At 36.7% G+C, this 6,710-nt stretch overlaps 1 pseudogene; it reads left to right on the top strand.

Annotated features, from left to right (window-relative positions):
- Window positions 1-1,054: 1,054 nt before the first annotated feature.
- Window positions 1,055-6,247, top strand: LOC122274307 (annotated as a pseudogene).
- The last annotated feature ends 463 nt before the right edge of the window (window positions 6,248-6,710 follow it).

The raw sequence follows: 6,710 nt of genomic DNA, 5'->3' as shown, positions 1-6,710 counted from the left end.
ATTCGATTTATCGTAATTGATTTTGGATGATCAAGGTAATCATAAAAAATATACAAATATTTTGAATTATGTCACTTTTAATGCATCATAATATTTGATTCAATAGTTATATAATATCATCTCAAAGAGAAACCTTGTAGTTTTTCCAATACGAGTTTCTGGCCCGAAATCATAAAAGTATTATAAAGATATTCATTACCACGTCCAATCTCTTAGTTTATTTGAATAAAATGCATCATTCTCTTCACTTCATAGAATAAAATGATATAAATCTAATATTATTCACTTCAGGGAATGATGTTGAATTATTAGGATATGACTAATGATTTCTTAACAAAAAAACTCATTATTTTGCTCAGCCACTGGAAGACCAGATATAAATTTAAAATATATTGTGAACTTTTACACTTGATATTGCTACTACAGGAGCACACTCGATATTACTACTTTAGGAGCACATTCGAGACATTCATTTTAAACATATATTCTTTAGTGACTTTTCTTTACACAATTTCAATTATGTAACTTCAGATGCATTAATCATAATGAGCTTTTGGTACACGTATCACTCATTCAAATTATGAGATATTTAATAAAATTATTGATTTAGAGCGATCCTTCAGGAATGCTCAATTTCTATTCCATGATAAAACTTATCATAAATAATTCATAACAAGTATAAAAAAATAAATAGAACTTGTATATAAACTATGTGAATAAAAATTTATCACAGATATAATTGAAGTGTAAATTATGAAAATTTTAATTCACCATAGATATAACTGAGATGTAAACTATGTAAATAAATATAGAATTTTATCGAGTAATAATAAGGAATATAATATTTAATACTCACATTGAAAATTATAAATAATATATTGAAAACTTACTTGAAGTAGAAGGTCACTAACTTCATAATTAATAGAACCTCTTGTTCATAAAAAGATGGCTACAAATGTCTTCATCCAAACAAGTGGCGTTGTATCTTTCACGCGAGGGAAGAGAACTCGTTATTTACCAGTCGAGTACATAAAAAGAATAGAAGAGGGTCCACCAGAGACTGCCAATCGCGACTGCCAACCTGCATGCGTGGGCCTACAAAAAATACAAAACGCGATAGTGACGTAATTGAAATGAAGTCTTATCATAAAACGTGGGCTTATCTCGTCTGGCAGGATGTGCTACAGCACGCGCAGAGAATGCACTCGTACATCCCATCCAACTTGGCCCTATCCTTCTTGTTCTGCAATATCTCCTTCCCCAAAGAAACAATACAATCCCTGTACATCCAATCTGCACGGTCCAACGAAACTACCGGCGCCCTCAATAATCGGATCTCCGATTTCGTTTGCTCCTCTCCCCTGAAGTTTTAGAGTCATACCATGATTTCTTAAGTTTTAGAGTCAGACCATTAGATCCAGCATATCCTCGCCCAGATCTTGCTTTTCTTTTCTTTTTCTTTTTTTTATTTTATTTTATTTTATTTGAGCTTTCTTCATTGATGTGGATTTCGGACTCGAGAAGAAGTTTCTTAGGCTGTTTCGTGGAAAACGTCGTCGCTGGGCTTGACTACACCGCCGATATTCCCGATGAGTGTTTGGCCAATATTTTTCACTTCCTTAGATCCGGTGATCGGAAACGCTACTCGCTCGTTTGCCACAGGTGGTTCCGAGTCGACAGTCAGAGCTCCTTCTCATCCACCGAGCCGTTTTTTAGCACTGAGTACTTGGCCACCACGCACTGGGACTGAGCAAGCTGAGCGTCAATCCTCGGCAACTAGTCCACTGGCGTAGCGATCCTGAGACAAGCCACATGCGCTGATAGAGGCTCTGCCATGAATGCAAGAGGGGTCACAGGGCTTGAAGCCTCGGTTTTGACTGCCGGTTGACCTTGGGAGGGTCATATGCAGACATGCCCAAGCAGCCCAGACCCATATCCTCCAAAACTAGTGGCTGACTGAGAAGCCGGCCACTGGGACTTAGCAGCGACAACGTTGTTGTTTTCGATCGGAGGATTCCCATTGGTGGGAATTTCCTCACGAGTTTGTCGTCTTTGGAGCCAAACAACAGTCTGAGTTTCATGGCGGAGTCCGAGCTTCTATGGTGAAGGACTTTTGCTAGTTTGATCATCGGATTAACGTGGCCTTGAGTTGGGAATGGGATGCAAACAACATGAGGCTTCTTCTCCACAGAACTCATCTCTCTCTCTCTCTCTCACCTGCTTGGATTCTGCCTCTTGAGTTTTTTTTTTTTTTGCCAAAGAGAAAGAAAGAGAAGAGGGAGCAAGATAGATACATAGAGTAATCGTGCTGATAACGTAGGGTTGTAAATTATTGAAAAGAGAGTCTCTATACAAAGAGAGAGAGAGTGAGAGAGAGGTTTCGTTATTATGCATTTATGAACTTAGAAATATCTCCATGTATATAAGGGTATAAAAGTCTTAATTGATGGCTAAAATTTAGTTAATAATGACGGTTAAATATGACCATACAATATAAGTTGGTTTATAACAAAAAGCAAATTCTAGGACATAGGCCCCGTGTATCTTATTTGTCCTTCGAAATTTTGTTAATGTTCTAATATATCTGGCAACTTGAGCTGTGCTTCTCGTCTATGATATTATCACTTTGAGTTCGATTCTGGAGCGGTGTCCTCTTCCAAACTCAACGATTGTGAAAATGGGAAGGAGAGCCGGAGACGATGTAGAGGATTATTAGAGCTTCTGCCTCTGCTTATTTCATCGGGAGCTGTTTATACTTTTCGTTCTTCTGGAAATATTCAATGGGTACCGCTCCTAAATCTAGAAACTCTCTTCTTTTCGAGTCAATTATTTATTTTCGTCGTGTATGGCATCTTCCAACCCTTTCTCCAAACACATACTGCTTTCGTAGTCTTACTACCAACTCTACCACGAGCGGTCGAAATTATAATGAAAGCCCCAAGCAATTCTTGAAATATGTAATAGATCAATGCAAAACTGGGAGGTTCAGGAATCTTGGTGAGGCCATGGGCTTGTTTGATCGAATGGCCCACATGCACCGTTTGCCTTCCATTGTGGTTTTTAATCAATTGCTGACAGCAATTGCAAGAATGAAGCATCACTCAACTGTGATCTCTCTAGTGAAACAAATGGAATCACCGTTAGGAATTGCTCCCGATAGTTATACTCTTTGTATTTTGATTAATTGCTTCTGCCATTTGAACCGTGTGGATATGGGGTTCTCTGTCTTGGCTAGAATTTTGAAACTTGGTTTTCAACATGAGTCTACGGTTCTAAACACTTTAGTCAAAGGGCTCTGTCTCCGTGGAAAAATTGCTGAAGCTGTTAATTTGGTTGATGAAATGAGGGAGGAAGGATATAAACCTGATGAAATTACCTATGGGACTATAATTAATGCTATGTGTAAGGTAGGTGAAACTGGTCTGGCCATTGACTCAGTTAAGAAAATGGAAGATGCAAATTTTGTTCTTGGTATATCATCGTATAATACAATCATTGACAGTTTGGGCAAGCAAGGGAAGATGGTGGAGGCAAGAGCAGTTTTTGATATGATGATTGAGAAAGGCATAGAGCCTGACATATTCACACACAATTCTTTGATATTGATGGCTATTGCAGACGTAAGAGAATTGATGGGGCAATGAATCTCTTTCTTGAAATGCCTAGCAAGAGAATGATTCCAGATGTTGTCACATACAACACTCTTATAGATGCATTTTTCCGAGTGGGGAGGCGTCGTGCTGCGTTAGAGCTACTCCATAAGATGAAAGCTTGTGGGGAACATCCTAATCTCCACACTTATGCCATTTTGTTAAGTGGTCTTTCTAGGAACAAACAATTGGCTGAGGCAATGACATTGCTTCAAGAGATGGAAGACAAAAAGTTGGACCTCGATATCGTGAATTACACCGTCTTGATTGATGCTATGTGTGATGTGGGGAAGCTTCAGACTGCAAAAGAGCTCTTTTATAGTCTTTCTACCAAAGGGTTGCAACCTAATATTTACATTTACACCATAATGATCAAAGGACTATGCAAAGAGGGACTAATAAATGAAGCCTGTGAGCTGCTCAAGAAAATGGATGGGAGTGGTTGTTCACCTGACAGTATCACTTATAACACAATTATCCAAGGATTTCTGCAACATGATGAGACATCAAGGGCAGTAGAATATATTGAAATAATGGTTGACAAGGGTTTCTCTGCAGATGAAACAACTGCAACCATGGTGGTTTATTTATTGTCAGCTAATAAGGTTGATAAGTCGATTCAAGAGTGGTTTCAGAAGCTTTTGTGAAAGGCTTTCTTGGTTTTCAATACCATGAACAGCTTTGTACTTTAAGGCTTCGTAAGCTGATCTATACGGAATGTTCATCTACTTCAAGTCAATTTTAAATCTTTCATTTTTCTGAGAGAGATTGAACTGTCCTCTCACTTTATTATCTTTCATTGAAAAGTTTGGCTGACGAAAAGTAATTGCAACGTAAAGTACACTCCGGGATTTTAGCGGTTGAATCTCCATTGTTTCCTCAAGTTAATGTTTTTAATTGTGCCCTGATGATATGATGTAAGTGATTAGCATGTTAAAAATGCTATTTCGTACAAATATTTATTATACTGAAGAGTTTCTGTGCATTAACCTCAATGATAAGGTGCAGTAACTACCTTACTCATGTTTTAAAGCTGGGTGTGCTTGTATTGTAAACTTCCCGTAACTGTTTGTATATTGGACAGGAAACCAGTTAAAACTAGTCTATGTTGAATAGATTATTAACTTAAGGAAGTCGCTGATTACGAGATCTGCTCTTACTGTCTATATCAAACCTGCTTATTGGCTTTGGTCATAACCTGGCTTGACTTTTCTTGTGCTGTCTAACCCTCACAATTTCTGATTGCTAACCTGCTTACACTTAATGCTCTTCTTGAGTGTCGCTAATGATGCTTGAATGCTGATTTATCTGATTGTCCATAGTCTAGCATTTCCCAGCCATCTACTCCTTTATCACACAGCCAATTGAATCGAGAGTGTAATACATAGAAGTTAGTTTGGCGCTTATGATCATTCCATGCCTCCATCCTCCCAATTAAGTAGAGCTCCATATCTACAGCATAGTTCTTGTACTTTTTTGTACTTGTAGTGTGCTAGATTTTCAAAATTTGTTAGTGAAGATGCTGAAATGCTGTTATAGAGCAATTTGATGCTGTTTCCCGCAGCCATATGTTTCAAATGTATTTTTTAATATTTTGTTTCAATTTACTTTCAGTTTAACTGGGTTTTGAGCTCAGGAAGTGTCAAGCCATTCACCTCTGGTGGGCAATGCTAGGTGTGCAACCAGATTAGATAATTTTACTCAGTAGAGGTCTTTATTGAGTAATTACTTTATTCCTAATAAGTAATAACCAAGTATATTTGCTGTGAGTCATACTTTTTCTTGTACAAGCTAATTAGCTTTTCTCTTTCCTTTCGTCTGCTTCTTACTTCTGCTCCATTACTTTTTCTTTGAACAAGAGCTTGGGTTAATGAGGGTTTTTTTTTTGGTGTCTACTTGTAACATCTGATTGTATTAGCTGTATAAAGAATACTCCTGCTATTGCTAATAATGCTACTAATACCATTGAAAAGGTGACTATGCAAACAATTTTCATGAATTTTGTGTATCTGTAAACTAATTCTATGAGTTTTGACTGGCATTCACTGCATTGAGTTTGGACATTTGGAAAATTTTAGTGGATATCTTGGAATGAAACGCAAATCAGGTCCAATTATTTGAAGTCGAATTGTAAAAATGTTTTATACCCTTTATGCTCTGATTGTTGTTTGTAATAAAATGATCTCTGAACTTAATGCCATCATTTCAAGTTATTATGAGCAAAAGGGTTTGTTACTGGTATTACCTGCCAAATTGGCATATCATGCAGTTGGTTCCATTGGTGTCTACATTTGACAATTTCACATCTTCCACAGTATATCCGAGAGGAGGGAAATGAAGATGTTTGTAAGCGGTAAATGTTGGGTTGGTTGCATCCTTCTACTGAGCTTGCAGCATTGTGAGGTTGTAAAGATCTAAAAGGTATTGATCTTTTTCAATTAAGCAGTGTTCTGAATTTGCCACTGCATTTAAACCTCACCTATTGTTTCATATCAGGAATAAACTCTTTAGCATTTTACATGAAATTGATGAGAATTCCTAGCTGTATATCTCACTTTATATGTTTCCATACAAAATCTATGTGTTTTCTGCAGTAATTTTTCATTTTTCAGGTTCAAGTCTTAGTATATTTCAGATAAATAATTTAAATTTTCACACAAATAAGCTTTGAGAATTGTAATTTTTATTTTTATATTTTGCTGTTGTTTTTTCTTTTGGAATTTTGGAGTTTGTTTCTCATTTGTATAAATAAAGCTATTAGAATCCCTTTCACAAACCTTGATATTGTCTATATAAGTGGTGATATATTTTTTTTTATCCGTTGCATTTCCTGAATGATAGCATGTTTGAATATGATTTTAATTTACAGAATTATCTTGTTGAGCAATTGATAAGATCATTGCTGGAAACTATAAACCAAGGATACCTATTTTGTTTTTAGCATGCCCACTACCGCTTGTCGTTATTTATAAATTATAAGCTGGTTTGCAGTTTTCTGGTTTTTATGACCATTGCTTGCGTTGAAATTTCATTAATGGTACTTTGAGGGGGCCTAACAAC

This window comes from Carya illinoinensis, chromosome 8, assembly GCF_018687715.1.
Source record: "Carya illinoinensis cultivar Pawnee chromosome 8, C.illinoinensisPawnee_v1, whole genome shotgun sequence".
Lineage (NCBI taxonomy): Eukaryota > Viridiplantae > Streptophyta > Magnoliopsida > Fagales > Juglandaceae > Carya > Carya illinoinensis.
The sequence above is the reverse complement of the archived record's forward strand: the minus strand, read 5'-3'. Positions and strand labels throughout refer to the sequence as shown.